Source organism: Phalacrocorax aristotelis, chromosome 1, assembly GCF_949628215.1.
Source record: "Phalacrocorax aristotelis chromosome 1, bGulAri2.1, whole genome shotgun sequence".
NCBI lineage: Eukaryota > Metazoa > Chordata > Aves > Suliformes > Phalacrocoracidae > Phalacrocorax > Phalacrocorax aristotelis.
In genome coordinates this window covers 85,823,807-85,843,075 of record NC_134276.1, presented here as the reverse complement: position 1 = coordinate 85,843,075, position 19,269 = coordinate 85,823,807, and the positions used below count along the sequence as shown (strand labels likewise).

At 47.3% G+C, this 19,269-nt stretch overlaps 1 protein-coding gene across 1 annotated transcript in view; it reads right to left on the bottom strand.

Annotated features, from left to right (window-relative positions):
• RAI2 (retinoic acid induced 2) overlaps positions 1 to 18,960 on the bottom strand; it is a 45,486-nt gene extending 26,526 nt beyond the window's left edge. The window contains exon 1 of the mRNA XM_075096414.1: positions 18,788 to 18,960. The gene's annotated coding sequence lies outside the window, so the exon portion shown is untranslated. The remainder of the gene's footprint in view (positions 1 to 18,787) is intronic.
• Between the last annotated feature and the right edge of the window lie 309 nt (positions 18,961 to 19,269).

Here is a 19,269-nt window from a genome sequence, read left to right as displayed (position 1 = left end):
GGATATATATCCCCACGGAAGAGCAAGCACTGTCTGCCGTGGGGCAAAATGGCCAGCATCACAGGGCAGCCCCATGCCAGGAGTGTGTTCTAACGATCTCTGTTGCCTGAGCATTTCCAGGGCACTGTGTTTCAGCATCCCCTGGAGAGATGGGGTTTTTGTTCCCTCCCCCAATTTTTAGTGCTAAATTCGGCACTATGGGACTCTCTGGTGAGGTCACCAAGTGCTTTTTCTTTAATGCTTTTCCCCCCTTTCTCTGCTGCTGAATGGGTTTCCCTAATTCTTGCCAAAATAACCGGGCACCTTGCCTTCAGACTGGGCCACCAAAAGCGGCATGAAGGAAAGAGAAGAATTAAAAGAACAACCCAAACCCTATAAAATAGCAAGTTAGGAATAACAAAACCTCTCCTTGCCCTGTAGTAAGCAAGGGAGACACCTGGACTGTGGCTTGGCAGGACCCAAGAAGGCGCCGCAGAGTTGCCAGCATGCGAGCATTCTCCAGGAAGGCAGCTCCCTACCACAGTACACCCTGGTACCTGGCTCCTCACCCTGCCCAAACTGGAAACCTCTTGGATCACTCCCAGTACGAGTACCCAGCTCTACCCCAGGCTAGATGCGTGAATGCTTCAGGAGAACAGGAGGGGACTGGCACATGCCCTGGTCTTGCTCCGGTAGGTGGCTGGCCGTGACCTCCAGGAGCCCTCCATAGGACAGAGACAGAAGTACCCAAGCAAGGAGCAGGGTTGCCCCAAGCCCCTCTGCGCCAGGGCCAGAGGACGACCCGCCGGCAGGTTTGCTGGGCACGACGGAGCTGGAGGGAGGCAGCCTGCCTCCAGTGCCTGAAGTGTACTTCAGTGGCACGGATCCAGTCAAAAAGCCTTCTCTCCAGCCATGTGCCCAACCCTCTTCCCATCTATGAGCACTTTCTCTCACACATATCACCAAGTCATACATCCCCTGACTTCTGTTGAGATTTTGCACTCCCCCGCTCACAGGACCTCCCACGAGCAGCTCATGGCAGTTATCTCCTTTGCAGCTCAACCTTTGCCCATCGCCTGGGAAATGTCCGGCATCACTCCCAACTTGTGTGCCCCCACCGTCCATCTCCTCCCTCCCTGGTCTTGTTTCTCCCCTGTTCTGGAAACCACATCCTCAATATTTTTTTTTCCTATAGTGACCAATCTCCTCCCAGCTGAAGAAATCCCCTCCTCTTCCCAACCCCACGATCAATGCCTTAACACTACTCCCAGTTATCTGTAGCCTTGTGCTATTAGTTTTCTGACATCACCAAATACTTTATCTGAAGCTGTTATTATTTATATATACATAAATGTATAAATAAAAGGCCATCTTCCACCATCATCTTAACCGCTGACCAAGAATAAACTCTGTAAATAGAAAAGGCCAGACGCTGGGACCACCTTGGGGGATGCCCCACCCCAGGGTTGTTGCCTCTTGGCAAATACTGCCAAGAGGAGCACTTCACTCTGAAGTCTGCAGAGGTAAATCAAATAAATAGAAATTGTGAGGTTCAGCCAAAAAATCCTTTCTGACAAGGGTCACTCCTATTCATATGACTAGTCTCATTAAGATCAGTGGGAACTGGAAAAAGCTGCAGGATGGAGTTTGCATGTGTCTCCTGGCTGAGATGTTCAGCTGTATTTTTCCTTGTGAAAAGCAAAACTAACCCTGCACCACCAAAGCAATACACGTAGTGGGATTACTTGTCAGCAACACACCGGATACCGCTTCCAACGGTTCTATAGTTAGTAACTACTCGTTGACAGTAATTGTTACAAACAACTGCATTACCAGAGAGATATTTTCATATTATGTATAGATGTGTGTATGTATATAAAAATACCACTCTGTACAAATTCAAAGTATGTGAGGTTAAAGCTAATGGGCAAGCTTTGTTGAGCATCTCAAAAATCAAATTAACTGCACTCAAATTCATGGCACAACTCAGGGTTCATTTCATTACTATCAGAAAATTCAATCTCTGAAATCTTACAATATTAAGCTAAACCAATGATCTTTCTGTTAAAGTTCTTTCTTTTTTCATTTTAAGGTGAGAAAAAGCTGGTGGGCCCAGGGAAAGTGGGGGTGGGGATTCCCGATGGATACTACTGAAAGCTTGGCAAACATTCAATCAATTACTTTTATATACGGGAAAGAGGAAAAAAAGCATCCTTTCCAACACATTCTGAAATACATTTTGCAGTATAAATTCTACCTCTTGCACCTATTTCTACAACATACCTTTTCTTGCAAAGATTAAGTATATACACACATGCACTTATATAGGCATATACACATTTAAATTCAAAATACAAATCCATTAGGGAGCTATTTAAATTTACTCATTGCTGCAATAACTAGTCATCTTATCTCTATGCCATACTGTATGTGGGAGAGTCGGTTCATTGCATTAAATGCAGGCATTTTCCTTGTTTTAATGAAGCTGCCTTTTTGGTTTATTTTACAACAGGCACTCTTTAACCTTACTGCAAGACCTAGCTGTAGAATACTCACTGCAATTTCAGCCTCCTTTTTTTATCCCTCCTCTTCAAGGTTCCCAGCCAGGTTTCTCTGCGGGAGTCAAGTGTGGTTTTAATAAGGCAGATGAGGCAGGGCTTCTCAACTGCTTTTGATAGAGGTGAGGTGGTCAGCCCTTTATTGACTTTCTGCAGTACTGCAGCTACGGACCGTACAGACAATCTTGCTTTATGAGCATGCACCAGGCAGGAAATGGGCCTGGAAATTTCCAGCCGGTGGTGTTTGATGCACTGTTTGAGAAGCTGCACGGTGTGCATATAAAGGAAATGAAGGAGAGCCTTTTTTGTTGTTGTTGTTGTTGCTAACCCATCAGGCTGTAGTCACTACACGTACCTAGGAATGCCTGCTCAGAAGCCATTTTAAGAATTAATGTCTCAGCAAAAAGGAACAAACCCAACGTTGGTTATTTTTTGCACGTGAGAGAGTGCTGTGTATCAAAGATCCTTTTATAAACGCTTGGAAAAATCACATGGGAGGTAACTAGCCGCTAAATGATTTTACTGTCCCTTTCTTATGTAAGCAACCACAGCACATATACAGTGTATACAGTGCACAGCTGCACCGATACACACGCATCCTCACAAGGGGATGTGGAAAAAAGGAAGCAATCACAGGCTGGTATCATGTACTATTAAGGTTTTATTGATACCAGCACGGAGCAACTGCATCACTAATTAATGGATGCTCACAAGCTACACACATCCTTCCAATCAAGTGGCAATAAAACCAGGTAGCCCTCTTCACCCTCACACATATATTACTTCAGCTATTTACCCGCATCCCTTTCTTCTTTTTTTTTCCGGTCTTCTGCACACACTCCCTCCCCTTGCCACCCCACACCTACATTAGCAAGGTATATTCCTCTGACCCAGGATCAGGGAGATGCACACTCATGTCCCTGCTCACAAGCTTCCCTGTAAGGCAGAGCAAGCCACTCTGAGCCAGGTTTGTAACAGCGGACAGGGTCCAGACTACGCAGACAGGAGGTTTGGAAAAACCCTCACAGAGATGCCTCTGCATACACGGACATGAAAATTAACTTTTAAATTTGGAGTCGACATCTCTCTGCCTCTTCTTATTCCTTGCCCAAGGGGAATAATATCCTCTTGCCCCAGGGGAGCGCAGTGATGGTGAGTGGATCGAAGGAGGCAGGAAGGTTCAGACACTTTGGTGATGGAAGCCCTACAAAAGCTAGAACGGACTTTTAGTTACTACAAAAGAGCCACACAGGCATACCCACACCTGGGTGGTGCTGCCTGCACAGCGACCGTGGATGCAAACTCCAGCTCGCACCCAGCTGCAGCAGCTGCAGAGCTGCTCTTGTCAAGGACCGGCTGAGGAAGCCAGGTCCCACCTCCTGCTGAAGCACCGCACCTGAGCGTCCAGAGCTGCATGGTATTTACCACGACCTCATGTCTTTCAGCTAATTGCAAAGCTCTTGGGGACCCTATACACACAGAGCCGGGGGCGGGCTGTGTGTGTTCAAAAAATCTTACAGCTATAGCGTTACTATCAGAACATATGCCCTATTGCATGTAAGATTTAACTATACATTTAAATTCTACCTACTTCAGCGGGACATAAGGATTTGGTTAACTTTCATTATATGCTTAAGTGTCTTTTCTCAACAGAGGTGCTTTCCTGCACAAGAACTTTAATACATACTAGCCAGTTGTTTTATAGTTACCTGGGTAATGTGTCTTGCCTTTCCAAGTACAGCACTGGGCTACTTCCACTGTAGGGCATTATTTGTTACACATAAATGAAGAGCAGGTAGAAATCAGGGCAGGCTGGATTTTTAGTTGGCCACTTGAAGAACATGGACAATGATGGGCAGATGATACTGCTGCATACTGCAGTGTTATTTGCGCACTCACAAATTTTTGCCTGCTAGATAAGCATCAGTGGACAGCTATAATGCAGTCCTTAAAGGACGGTGAGGAAAGGACAATAACCCATAGCACAGAACACTTCCATATTGTGTTCTGCATTTGTATTTGAAACACAGCTACAAGGAACAGGCATCCTGTGAAATAACAGATGTTAGACTCTCACCACACATACACTGCTTTAGTTCAGATGACCTTGCTGAATTAGGAAGCTAAATACAAGATAAATGTACACCTTCTCTCCTGAATGCCTGCCTTGAGCAGACCCGCTTTTGCTGGCGTTTGACCGATCTGTGTTTCCTCCTAGTTCCCCATCTGCAGTTCCCCAAAGTGTGTTCTTACAGCAGTTCAGCTTGTTTTTCCAAATCAGATGCTGCTTACATCGTGAATCTTATTAATTTTCTTTGCTGATAGGAATTAGCGACTGCTTCGCTTTAACCCTGTGACTTGGCAGAAGCTGGAGACTGGGCTGGACCTGCTTCCAGTTTGCGCTCTGGGTCTGCTCCCAGTAGGCAAGAGATGCTCAGGGCTTCTGGAGAGTCACATACCATACATTGATTTAATCAAAATTACATGCAAGTTTCACTCCGTAAAGCAGAACTCAAACAGACAAATGATTAATGATTTCTTTAATTCTTAAGGTCTTTTTTCCGCACATGTTTAAAATACTCTAAGAGAAGAAACAGACTGGCATTGTCTTTCAGTCTTTTGCTGGTGGCAAAGCAGATTATTCCTATCATATTCTGCAGGGGTGCTGTCAAATGCTGTTCCAGGCTATGGGCCAAAACCTACCCCCAGTCCATGTGCTCAGTTCCCACTGGCATCAATGATATCTCCACCATGGACTGACAGTAGTAAATGGGCAGAGATGTGCTGGCTGCTCAAATAGCACGATCTATGTGCTGAATAATTCATTTTAAACTGTTGCACAGATGTCAAAATGTTATTGCTGATTTCAAGCCAGCAGAATGGGCGTTTCTTCTCCCGATACGAGTATGTCACTGCCTGTAATGCCAGAGAAGATCTGGGGGATGTCTCAGCAAGACAGCAAAGCCCATACATGGCATGCCTGTGAACATACAATTAAAATGCTCCTTATAGGTCACCTTTTGCTCTCCTTATTAGGATTCTCCTGTGGACGCACTCACCCATTGCCTCCAAAAAATTTCAGAAAAGCAGGTTAAAACATGCCACAGTTGCACAGGTTTGAGTGTATGGTCTCCAACAATCACTGCAGCCCTTTCGATTTTCTGTAAAGTCCCACAGAAAACCTCCAAGTACAAGCAACTTAAAAGTCACAACCAAATTTGGATAGCAAGATAAACCCAAACAAACAAGAAACCCCCCGCCACCTCTGTAAGTAAGAATAAGTAGATCTATCGCACTGGGTTTGTGTCAGCCTGGGCATGGCAAGAGCCCCACGGTAGAAGTGAAAGATCTCTCTCCCCTCCATCAGAAAGCAAGAGAAAAGGAGTTCTCCTGTGTTCACCCTTTCGCTAAACCTGGAGCAGCCCATCTTTTCACCTGGGCTTCACACCTAGATCATCCAGACCTGGGTTACCCAGCCAGCCAGCCGGACACCAGCGGCTGACGGCCAGCAGCCACCTCCGGGGGTGAGGTGGGACTCCCGCCTGCACACAGGCTTGCGTGGCAGCATCAAAGGTGGCCGAGCACGACAGGAGAGCTGGAAGGAGAACGGGAAAGATGCAAGAAAGCCACAGGTTTTGAACTGAGAGCAGAGACGGGGGATCTCTGACACGAACCAAAAGAGCGCATGCACCCCGTGCTAGCCCAGGCGTATCTCTGCTACGGATGTGTCAGCTAAAAAGTGCCGTTTTCCATGCTCGTAGATGGGCTTTTTCATGTCAGCTGGTCTGTGTGGAAACAGACCTAGGCTTAATGAGGTCTAATTTGTTTTAAATCCATAGGTTTCTTTTTAATAATTAACAGTCCCCATCGCTCAGCAAAGCCATTCCTTACCCCCGACTACTTGCTATTAGGAATGAATTTACTGTGAAATACTGCTAAGAGGTGGAAAGCAAGTGACATAATTCAAGTTTTAATTAAAAAAAATATATATCACACAAAGCAAGAGCCATAGAAGGAATCATACCCGAACAAGAGAAGAAAAAACAACCCAATGCCTACTCTCCCCAATTACCCACTTTATTGTTTTTACGCTATTTGAATTCTTGTAATTGGTTTCTCTTACTGGATGCCCTGTGCCCAGATTCGATGTCAGGTTTTCTCTCTGCAGTTCCAGGAACTAGAGAATGTGTCAGCATCATTACCGTGAACATTACACACGCTCACATGTGAGGGTCCAGGAACTACAATTAACACATTAAGAAATAATAACTGCCAAGGGAGCAACGGAAGATAAACAGCATGGAGCTGATGTAGCAAGAATTTTGCTTGGAAAAGGACTGTCTCTTGGGTAACGGGCAAGGGAGAGAAATCGAAGCGCCGTGCAGCACTGCCCATTTAGCGGGGAAATCCCTAAAATGGGTTGAACAACCGTGTATACATTAATTTCTTGAAATTCAATTTCACTAAAAGTATTGCTGGCTTTAAACTAGATTACGAAGGAATCTGAAGGCTTGTGTTTACAAAGAAATAATAATTGTGCCCCATTCAAAAGTTTAAACATGATACATTTTCTGCTATTTGAAAAATTGTCCTGAAGTGCTGAGTTTTGTTTCCTGTTTTTTTAACAGATGACAGAAATACTTATTTCTCTTTTATAGATGCACACACATATATAAACCCTTTTAAAAAAAAAAAAGACTTTTTTCCTGCTTATTGATATCCATTTTGATCATTGCCTTTTTTTAGTTTTCTATTCTTTTTCTTAAACAAAATTGAAAGAATTCAATTATTTTCAATGTTTTTCCAATTACTTTTAATGGGGAAAATAATATTATTATTCCAGAGTCTTTTATTTAAAGCTTCCAGTCTGAAAATGTTTTGTGTGAGTAGTCCTGCAGAAGCTGCCTAACAAAAGCCTGCCAGAGCACGCTCACCATTTAGATATATATTTTCACTACTGTAACCAACAGAAATCATGGCTCATGATAGTCCTTTTGGATACCAGTCTTGACTTTTGCTATTGCTTTCAACTGGACCAGCCAAAGGCTTTAATACTTTATTTTTCCCTGAGATTAGAAGCCAAAGGAACAGAGGCGAGACTTATGAAATGCTTTGTCTTGCATCTCTCCCACCTTGGGGCTGCACAGCCACGGAAAACCCAACAAAAATATTGCCATTATAACCCCTTCCCCACATTCACTCCAATCCCGGTGGGGGAAAACAGAGGCAGAAGAGGCACAGACACGAGGGCAGGATTAGCAGCCCTGCTCAAACCCACCTTTTTGGGAGAGAAGGGCGAGTCCCTCTCAAGCTGGGGCGATGCCTGTTACTCACGTGGGGACTCGGGCATAGGGTTTCTGTGACAGGCGTGATCCCCCCCGCTGCCCCCGAGCATTGCTCATCAGTCAACTAAGACATTTCAGCATATCACATGGCACTTTGTAAAAACATAATTGTTTTTATTTTCCAATTTTCCATGTTTTGCGTAGAGTGCTGCTGTGTTCAAGTGAAGTGAATAAAGCATAAACAGTAAGCACCATCTGGAGAACATGCTTCCAGCACACTGAGAAATAGCAGCCGCCTGTGTGCTACCTGCTATAAATAAATGCTGTTAAAGAAAAGTCCAAAAATTTGTTTGTTCCTATTTGATGGAACTGCAGCCAGATAAAATTCTCCTTGACCCTGTCTTCGAGTACCTGCCACCTTCACAACAACAACAACAACAAAAAAAAACGTAGATGTTTGCTTCTCAGTCCTTTTTGTTACTATTGGTATCACTAACAGAGCATCAACCCTACGCGTTATCCTAATAACAGCAACAGAGGTTGCAACTTCAGAGTAACACTTGGACAAGACATTCAAAATGCAAATGGTTTTTAAACTGTACCAGGTTCACGATATGGTGAATACCCCTCAGCCTGCCAGCAAGAGGATGGGTAAAATTATTCTTGCGCTAAACTGACAGTGTATCAGTTTGGGGGGGGGGGGAGGTCGATGATTTGTTTTCACTCCAGCACAAAGCCACACCGATCTCCCTCTCCGCTGACAAAATACAGACCGAGTTGGCAGTGGGGTTGCAATGAGGCTCTGTGAAGGGTCGGCATTTGCTGTGTTTGTTTAATCACTGCAATTAGCGCTATGCAAATAATGAAATTGTTTGCTATGGTGGCCAGGCTGGGGAAAAAAAAACCCTTAAAAAGAAATGTTTGGGTTGAGCAATTTAAGAATAATTTTTTCTTTTTTGGTAAAATGAAAAAATAAAACCGTTCTGTTTGTTCCATTCGGAGGGCAGCTAAGCCTTGAAGGAACCCGTTCAGTTTGAAATGAAAAATACATTTTCACGCTGGAACAAAGCGTTTGAGCATTTGACGTTTTTCCCTTCTTTTTTTGCCAGACAAACATTTCCAGCACCCAGTAAGGGACACTTCGGAGAGCTTACTCCTTGCTGCAGGAGGGAGGAGAGGATTTGAGCATCCCTTATCCTAACCTCAGGCCTTTGCGCAGGGCAGGGGCTGAGCACTGCAGCTTTATCCCTCGCAGCCACCGCCAGCCCTTGGCCTCCCTGCCGTGGTGCTCCGCTCTGGGCAGACCGCAGCTCGGGCAGCCCAAGGGGGATCTTCCTGCTCTCCCCTGCTATGGGAACAGCAGCATTGCTTTTTCTTAGTTATCAGCTGCCTGGCCACAACTTACACATCTGAATAACCTCACTGGTACCGGGCTGAGGCTGTACCTCACTTACACCCCTGCTGTTTTGAACCGGCAGCTAATGAGGATGGCATTTGGTGCCTGGTTTTCGGAAGAGACAGTCCTGATCTCAGGAAAGTTGCTGAAAAAATTAAAGACAAGGATAAAATTACTAAATCCACAGCGATGAGGCCACGGGCTGCAGAAGAAAAGGATTGGCGAAGCCTCAGGGGAAATGTGACCCCGATACCCTGGGTACCACATGATGCAGGCTCCTCTCTCCGAGGCAGGGCTGCCTCTGTCCCTGCGAGAGAGGGTTCAGCTGCCTGCACTGAAACACCTTCCCTATTCAGTGCTTCAGGGAACACTTCAGTTGGGTTTCAGGTGGGAGGGAGAGTCACACGTGCCTCAAGGAGGAAGCTGAAACTGCCCACGGACCCAGGGAACTGAGTACCCCCGCACCGAGCACCCAGGTCTGGATGAAGCGACTGCCTCAAGTCTTCCACAGCTGTAACAATTTACAATTGTTTATTAAAAAAACAACAACAACCTGAAGTCAGAATGGCCCCTGGCTTGGTGTAGCTCTTCCCAGGGCAGCACAGCCCCTGCCGTCTGCAGGAGATCAGGATGTGCTTTGTGGCACAGCACGGGGCTGAGGCAGCAGCAGCTGATGCAGGAGGCAGCCCAAATCACAGAACCCTCACTGATAAAAAGCCAGCCACCCATGGGAAGGAGGACTTGATGAAATTTTAAGGGGTTTTCCTTTTTTTTTTTTTCTTTTTAAAACTTGGATTAGTAAGTGACATGAAGTGACAGGAGCGAATCTGTCTCGTGAAACAATATCCACAAAAACAGGCTGGGTCCTTCGAAGGAGAGAGTGGCTGTGATTCCTGAGGCAGAGGGTGCATCGCCAGCCTAGCTCCCCATCACCTCATTTCAGGGCAAGAGTAGAAATGATGGACATAAGTCAGATTCAATCCTTCCCTTGAGCTATGCTGCTTTCTCCATACCCAAAGTTGTATGCTGGTATGTTCACAGAGCCACTCTGCTAAAGCCTGGCTTTTGGCTGGGACTGGACAGCGTTCCTACTGGAAGCAAAGGCATCACTCCCACCGTACTTTATTTTCTGTTTTCACAGGGACTCAGTGTGCCAGAAACTGTATGAATAGGGATGAGGGTACAGTCCCTTCCCCGATGAAATCATCATCTCAAACTCAGCAAGGGCAGGAAATGATAACGCAGTTATGGTTCCCATTAGCCGTATTTTCCCAATATAAATATTTTAGCTACTTTTATTTACGGGGTCCACTCACACTAGTTAAATGAGACACTTTGCAAAGGGATACTTAAGCTGCCTGGAAATGAAGACATTGGACTACTGATTTTGTTGGGATGATGATTTGCCTAGATGAATATCGTTTTCCTGGACCAGGTGTGCAAGGAAAACAGGTGGTGGAAGCATGTCTGTCTGTGCATGCACACATGCGTGCGTGAGTGTGTATGGGGGGGGAGGGTTGTTCTTTGTTTTGATTTTGCCTTTGGTCAAATTCAAACAATGTGCAGTAACAAGAAGTAAACGTCATTTTCCTCCCATCCATCTTAATTTGGCATCCATTTTAAAGCTTACCTTTGACCTTTTAAAATGTTAATACACTTAAGCAGATATAAAAAACACAAAGCTCCTGGAAAAATTAATCATAGCCATATCACGACGCTAGCCTAAAAATGTAACACCGGTTGTTTTCCTCTAATTTTAAGACACATTTGTCTGATGCAGCAGCAGTAACTATGCTACAATTAGCTATTATTTCCTTTCAAACAAACAGCCATGGTAAATGCTATAGCAAAACCCTATCAGCATAACCAGCACAACCTTCTAGGAATTTCTTTTGTTGGGTAACTGCCTAGAACCACAGAAAAGGTCCTGCAAAAGACCTTGAGAAGTCGCCTAACCCATCCCTCTGCCCCAGGGAGGACCAGCTATATCTAAACCATTCCTGACAGGAAATGTTATTTAGTCTTCCCTAAAGTAGCAGCCTTAAACAGAATGGGAAAAAAATGCACAAACCAAAATATATAAATATGAAAACAATCCATATATATGTGCGCTATGTATACAAGTATGAAACTACAAAGAGACAACCCTGACCTAAGCGATAACTCTCCCACCTCTTGACCACTTCATACCCTTTAACCAAAGAGTTGAAAACAGGAAACTCTAATAAAAACACCTCCTTCCTTTTTAAAAATAAAAGGCTGCTAGCTTGAGAACCTCAGCTCCTTGGAAATGCAGCAGCACCTCTTCTCAAGAGAAGCAGTTTCAGAAGCACTAGGTCCCAAAATATTTGGGCCTTCATGCTTCAAAGCAAAGAGCTCTTCAGTTCCACCAGAGTGCAAAGAGGAAGCGGGAGCGTTGACCAAAGACTCCAGTAACCAAAGCAAATCTAAGCTGTCTGGAGCCTGTTCGTGATCAATGGCATCCATCTTGTCTTTTGACTTAACTGTTTCAGGTGGGAGGCTGTACTAGGTCCCCTCCAGGACAGTCATCGCACAGCTCGGTGGTTACCTGCTATGGATGTGGGCATCCATGGTGCACGGCCATACTCTGCTTTCACTTCCCTCTCCATAGCATCTGATAGCATCCAGGGCTACCCCCATCAATTTAACAACCCCTTTTAGAAAACAGAAAGCTATGGTGACAGCCAGAATGTATTCTAAAAGACAAGCAATGGCTTCATGGCTAAACACAGCTGCTACCCCAGCATCCAAAAAAATCACTTAAGGACCTAAATGGCAAACCCAAACCAAAGGCAGACACATTCCCTCAACAAGCGGGGAAATAGAACTCCTTGCAACTGCTTTCTTCCACCTACCAACATTACTTTGGTTCCAGCACAACGGGAGTGTGGCCAGTCTTCCGCATACTGAACACCTGCTCAGGTACAACGGTGGGGGGAGATGTGAGATACCGAGCTTGGCACCACCAGCCCCATGAGAGAATGACACCCTTTCACATATCGTGCACGCACAACGCAGAAGAGCTGTAATGCAGAACCCGGTTTCTCCCATCACAGAAGCCTTGTGAATCCACCCTAACCATACATAGGTCCTCCTGTAGTGAAATGGCAAGAAGTAACTCTATCCACCCCCCAGAGATCAGAGATGAATTAACAGCATGTCATGGCTACAACAGCAACGGTCTTCTGTGCGTTCCTTCTTCTAGGATACGCTTGTGCAAGTACACACGCATGCATCTCCCTCTGTGTGTGTGTATATATATTTTTATATATAAACATATATATATTTATATATATCTACACACTACATGCTCTCTCCAGTAGAAAGTACCCTGTGCCAAAGGGACCCTTTGCTGTCACACCAGGAGACCCTGCAGGGCTGCAGACCCATGCTTCTTCTGATCTTTGGGGTGAAGCCCTCTGGTCCAACCGCTTTGCCATGTGTCTTGAGGAAAACTCTTCCCCCAAGGCCAGGCGTCTTATATATTGGGTCTAATGGGCTTGGCACCTGCAGTAACTGTCTCTGAGGACCCCAAAGACAGCTCCCCAAGACAGTAACACAGGCAAGATTCTTCCAAACAAGGAATGATCCTTCTCATTTTCTTCCCTGGGAAGTATACAATGCTTTGGGAGGGGGAAAAAAAAAAAGTACAATAACATATATCTGTTCCTACTTCCTTTTGGCATCCCCTCAGCAATGCACAGCTTGGAGAACAAGGCTCAGCCACGCAAGCAGTCCTCTTCCCCCGCCTTTCTGCAGGGCAGACCTGGCTGAGGGCTGCCTCCTGATCTCCTGCCCCACCACCAAGGCTGGAGATCAGGGCATCTATTATTCAGACAGTGATGCCTGACTGCTTGGTTAGGAAAATCCTGATTAAAAAACAACGCGTTGCCCTTCCTGTTTACTTTGCAGTGGCCTTGTGTGGATCCAGCTCTACAGCAAGCGATCCATCACCAACAACCAGAAAGACGTGTGTCATGCACACGCAAAAATACTTCACATTTCACTTAGTTTTCCACATCTTCCATTCTCATTGCCCTTCTGCATCACCTAGTTCAATGCTCCTCAATATCGTTTCTTTACCCTAATTATTTTTATATATATAAAAACATCTAAAAGGACCACCTAATTATTTTTTTAAACCAAGGACCATTTTGAGCACTACTGTCACATAAGCTTTCAAAGACAATCAAATTATTTTAAAAAAATAAATGCAATGAACATACATTTCTCACTTTGCCATTCGTGACCCTATATTTTGGGGTTTTTGCTTCCATGCAACAGAATGCACATCTGCCGCTGTCATACTGCTTGCGACTAGTTTATTCACCATCTTCTGATATTCATGGACTATAAGTTAAGTAACACTTCTCTAGCGAATTAGTTGATTCACTAAGCACAGATGAATAAGTGATGAGCTACAAAAAGTCACTATTGTTTGAGTCAGTCACCAAGTAACTAACTTGGCCATTCAACCAGGGAAAAGTTTTCTTCTCTGAAAGGTGACAAGTAGCTATGTAATGACTTCTATTATTTTCTCAATCAACTCAGAGAAAATAGGACATTGCAGCTAGAAAAACACAGAAAAGAGAAATTAGCTGCTACTGTCATTAAGGATTCAGAGGCTGAAAAAGAACAATTGGTGCAATGCAGCTGGAGAGGCTTTTTGGAGTAAAGCAATTATTCTTTAGCCATTAACGAATTATTTCTCGCTGGAATGCAAGACCTGCACTCCTCCAAATAACCTGGCTTTGCTGTGAGGAGCACACTGTCTGCTGGTGCAGGCGAGAGCCGTTGTCCTCTTCGCCCTCCTGGTAACCGCTGCACTTCTCCCACCTCTTTGTTTCCATGCCACAATAAAAGCAGAGAAATAATTTTAAGATCAAAGCACATGTAGACGTTGGAGGAGAGATTGCTCTTCAAAACTAGCCTGACCAACTGAATTTGGAGCTACAGCCTAGGATGTTCAGGGTGGTGCCTGCCCTCAGCAGCCCCACGGAAGCTCAATGAGGTGTCGCAGCAAAGTTCCTTCACCTCTCTTGCCAGCTCACCCACAATCACTGGCTGAAAGATAACAAGGTAATAAGACATTTATGGACGTGGTCAGTCCTGGGGCTTGGTCTGAGATCTTTGCATCGACCATGGGGAAAGCAGGGGGAACCCAAACCTAAGCCCAGCTTGCCCTTCAAGCCAACAGCAGCCACCTTCCTTCTGCTATAGCAGCTGCTCCCTAGACACTTTGAGGGTCGTGCAAGCAATACAGGGACCTGGATGCCACAAACCTGAAGGATGCTTTTTTTCTGAGGAGGGTGAAGGGGACAGAAGACCTGTCCCAGGCTCTTCAGTTAATTCCTGAGAACATTTAGCCCTGCATCTGACACCTCAAAGAAGCATTTCCAAACAAGTACGTAACCTGTTAACTAGCAAAAAATAAGAGGGTAACAGAAACAGGTCCAGCTCAGAGGGGCTCAGTCACTCGCACTCAAACCCAGAAACCCAGCACTTGAGTGTGGAGCGGCAGCTGCCGCAGGGGTCCCCCAGGACACCCGGACACCCACGGGACTGGCAAAATCCCACAAACGTGATCCTGTGAACTCACCCCACCCATGTTACAGCGCTGCTCTGCACGTTAAAGGATAGCATGGATAGACACGTTTCAGGGAGGGGGAAAAAAAAAAGGGAAAGCCAGAACTAACAAGCAACATTAAATCACGCAGCAGAGCAGCTCCTCCACAGAGTGGCCTATTTACGGAGCTGCTCGGTGCCCTGGGAAGGATGGGCAATATTGCAAACCCAGGAACAGAAATTCCGGAGGAGAACCGAGGCAGGTTAATAACGATCCTCCACAGCCTAGGACCTCTCATACAGCCATTGCCTTTCTGAAATCTAGAGCCCGCTGGGAGTATTTAGGCCTAGGACTTTAAACAAAAAATAAGGAAAACTTTTTATTCCTCCATACAGTCTATGAAACCCAAGCAATGCTGAAAACTGTTTTACTGTACTGTTATTCTGTAGATGCCGTTTCTGGAAGCATGACCCAGCACAGCCTGATCTCAGAACAAGCCGTTCGTGGCTAGCACCGCTCATGGCTCAAAATAGAATTAAAAACCCCCAAAAAACCCCAAAACCAAAAAAAGGCAAGTTCCCCCATAAATCATTCGTCCATTCCAGTTTCATAACAAGAATATTTGTCAGCTCCCATTTTGCTTCCCTTTCTCTGACTGCCTGCTCTACAAAGCCACCATTTCAGCTGCCTGTGCATACAGACCGGTGGGCACGCTGCGCCGCAACAGCTCCTGCATCCCCATCCTCCCGTGGAGAGGATGGCCACTCCTCTCGCCCAAACCCTCGGAGACTTTTCAGGGGATTTTTTTATTTTTTTTTTTTTAATCAGTAGCTCTGGGGCACCCATCAGATGTACTCAGCTCCTGTAACAATCACGTGATTTATGTAGAAGTAATTGGGGTTAAACTATCTGCCACATCAAACTCTTCACATTTGGCCCCATCTCTAGGACCTAGAAACATCTGAAATAAATAAAGCCATGTGTCATTTAACAGGGTCTGGGCTTAATTAGGATCATTCTGGATTTTATGGGAGAAATCTTGTACTGCCAGCTTTATGTGCCTAGTCCATCACTTGCAAGGTTATCTGCTTTTTTTTTCTCTCTTTAGTACCTATATCAAAATATTTCTGTTTCCATACAGCTTTTCTTTTTCTTTTTTTTTTTTCCTTTTTTTTTTTTTTTTTTTTTTTTTTTTTTTTTTTTTTGAGTCCTCCAACCAGCCGGATGACAACCACTCCTTATCTTTGGCTGTCTTCCATGCTAAAATAAGAATGCTGTTGTAACGCCAAGGGAGCTGCACCCTTCCACCTCCGTTCCCTCCTGACATGCACACAGCTGGCTGCGTAGGAACGCCCGAGGTGCCATTTTCTGGCCATTTTTCTGTGATGTTGTTGCAATTTACCCTCTAGCTATGATTTGTATTTCAAAGTCACACCAGGCCTCTCTCGTGCCACAGATTTTACAAACCTCAAGTGACAGACGGTCTCTGTCCTGAAGAGCTGGTGATACCCAGCCCACCTCCCCTGCCTTGGCATAGGCTAGCTGACACGAGGGCGAGCACACAGCCAAACACCGCTCCAGCGATGCCGGGCGATTTGATTAGCCGCAGAGAATGACTGGATTAGAAGAGGGATAGGATTAGAGGTTGATGAATCGCTGTGAGGCTGCTACGTCTGTATTATTGGCTCCAGCAGCAGCGTTTGAAACCGCAGCCCCTCAGAGCAGCTAGGTACCACCTATGGCGGGCTTCGGGCTGCTGTGCGCGAGGCAGCTGGGGAAGGTAAAGGGTTTGAGTTAGGCTCTGAACTGACAGCCCTGCATAGGCAAGCCCTTGGTGGGACATGGGCAAAGATGAGGAGACAGGAGGCAGGGAAGCATTAAATGATTTGCCCAAAGCTACACCGGCAATTTGTGGCAGCGGCAGAAACGGGAGCCAGATTTTCTAAAAAAACTAGTTCCTCACGCAGGAGATGAGCCAGCCGCCTTTGTTACATCCAAACGCATTTTTTCCCTGTAATTCACACCGCTGCAGGCTCTGCACAGCAAGCACCAGCTTCCCGAAGTTGTAGCGTGTTCAGCACGACCTGCTCATCGCACACGTCATGCCCGCTACACGATGGGCTCCGTCCTCGAGCCCGTGCTTGCAGTGCAACCCACGCGCGTTGCAAAAGCTTATCACTTGCGTTTGTGGTAGGAAGCGATCGGGACCCTGCAAAACCCATCCCTGGGGTGATTCCCAGTCTGACCTGGATAGCTCTGGCTGAACTTAACATATACACAGAAACTCAGCATCACTCTCCAGTTAATTCGAGCAGTTATCCCCTCTTCAAATTTGGCTTCAATCATCTCTGAAGGTGAAAGAGATTTCAGCGTCTCCACGACACTCCCATTGGAGCTTATCACAGAAACGCTACAAAATTCATCAAAGACGCCAAGGACGAAATACTGAGGGTGCATTAATTGAAGAGGCTGCTCTAGCCGAGCTGGGCAGGAAAGTGTCCAGGCTGTCAGCAGCCCGCCAGACTAAGTCCTCACCGTGGTTACAGCTGGTTAACCAGGACCACTCGTAGAGTCATGAAAAGGAAGGAAAGGCTTCTCCAAATTTACATATTAAAGAAATAAAAAAAGGAAACGTGCCAATTTTTCATCCTACGCTACTGTTACGCCTGAAATATTCCTATCAGTAGCATACCTGAGAGGAAATCTTTACCTTAAATGTTAAGTCAATTTGCTAGTGATAAACAACATGTAAGGTTACTTAGAAAAAATATTTCTTCATCAAGTTTAAACGGAAAATACCTTAAGAATTCACGGGCAACCAGATACTCTTTCCCCTTTAACAATACGTCCCCATTAGGCAATATATGTATTTTCAATCCCACGTTTTAAGCATTATTTTTAAAAAAGACTTCTGATGGAGGACGGCATGCGAGAAAACACCAGCAGCGACTAAATCCAAGCCCAGCCAATCTCTTAAAAAAAGGGGTGGGGGGGGGGAAATGAGGCGAGGCAAATAACCGCCCTGCAACTCCCGCACAGGGCGCTCGCAGCCTGCAGCATCTCCCCTGGGGGATGCAGAACTTGTGGAGCACGACACGACACGACACGACACGACAGCCACCGCCACCCACGCCCGAAGCGCAGCCACGCCGGCGCGGATGACCCACGCCCCGCGACAGCCTCATCCAGAACAAGCCGCGAAGGGGGCTGCAGGTGACAGCTCATCCTCCCGCCAGCTTTCGCCGAGAAGCCGGGCCACAGCGGGAGGAATTTCCACCCCAACTTCGGAAGGGGAAACCTTCCCCCTCCTCCTCCTCCTCCTCGCTTGTGACCGGCTGCGAGGGGACCCCACATCATCCCATTACCGCCCATCTTGAAACCCACCCCACATTTTTCATCTCCTTCTTCCAGAGCGCGGACCCGGGAGCTTAAAACCGCCGTGACCCGCCGCGTTTTTGTTTCCCGTGGGGCAGCACCCACGAGCCGTGGTTTGGGGGGGGGTGGGGAGGGAAGAGCGATGCCTCGCCTCGGCACGCGCCGCTCCTCCCCGCGCACCCACGGGCGTGATTTTGGAGAAGTTGCGCAGGCAGGAGGAGGAGGAGGAAGGGGAGGGTGGCTCTGCCCGTGTGGTCACGGTCTCGCCCCGTCCCTCTCCCCGCCTCGGTGTGCGTCCCCGTCACCCCCACCCCCACGGCCGCAGCCCCACGGCCGGGACAACCCGCACAAAGCCGCCGCCGCCGCCGCCGGGGTCTCGCAGCGCCCGCTCGGCGCCACGAGAAACAATAGTCACGGGCCGAAGTGGAGGGGGGGGGTGGGGGGTGGGGAACCGCCGCCGCCCTCCCCACGGTACCGCAGAGCGCGGCCGCGAGTGGGAAGGCGATGTGTGGCGGGGATGGGGGGGGGGGGGTTGGGGTTCCCGCAAAACGCCGCCGCCCCGGCCAACCTGTCACCGCTCCGCCCGCCCGGGGTTATCGGCACCTACCTCCGTTGGAGGGTGCGGCAGCCCCTAGCTGGGCTCCATGGGGGCCGCAGCCGACGCCCGACTCTGTCAACCCCGGCCGCCGCCGCCGGGGACGCGCCGCCCTGCCCTGCCCGGTACCGCGTCCCGCTCCCCCCCGCGCCGGGCGGGGCGGGGCGGGGCGAGAGGCGGGGGCGGGGCTGTCCCAGCCCGGGCCACGCCCACCACCGCTCGCTCCGCCCTCCCTCCGGCGCGCCTTTCCCCCCCCCACGTGGTGGGGGGGCGCGCCGGCGAGATTTGCGTGGGATAGGGACCACTGAGGGTCCCGGGTCCCAGGTAGGCACCCCAGCCTTTTCGGGAACAACCCCGATTCCCGGGAGTGATCTCATGGATTTTAGGAGATGTCATGGAGTTTTTGCTCCCTGCGTGAAGATTTGACCTTGTCTCCTCTGCCGCTATTTCACAGTGACCATGTTTCTGATGTCCTTTTTTATCCCTCCCCCTCT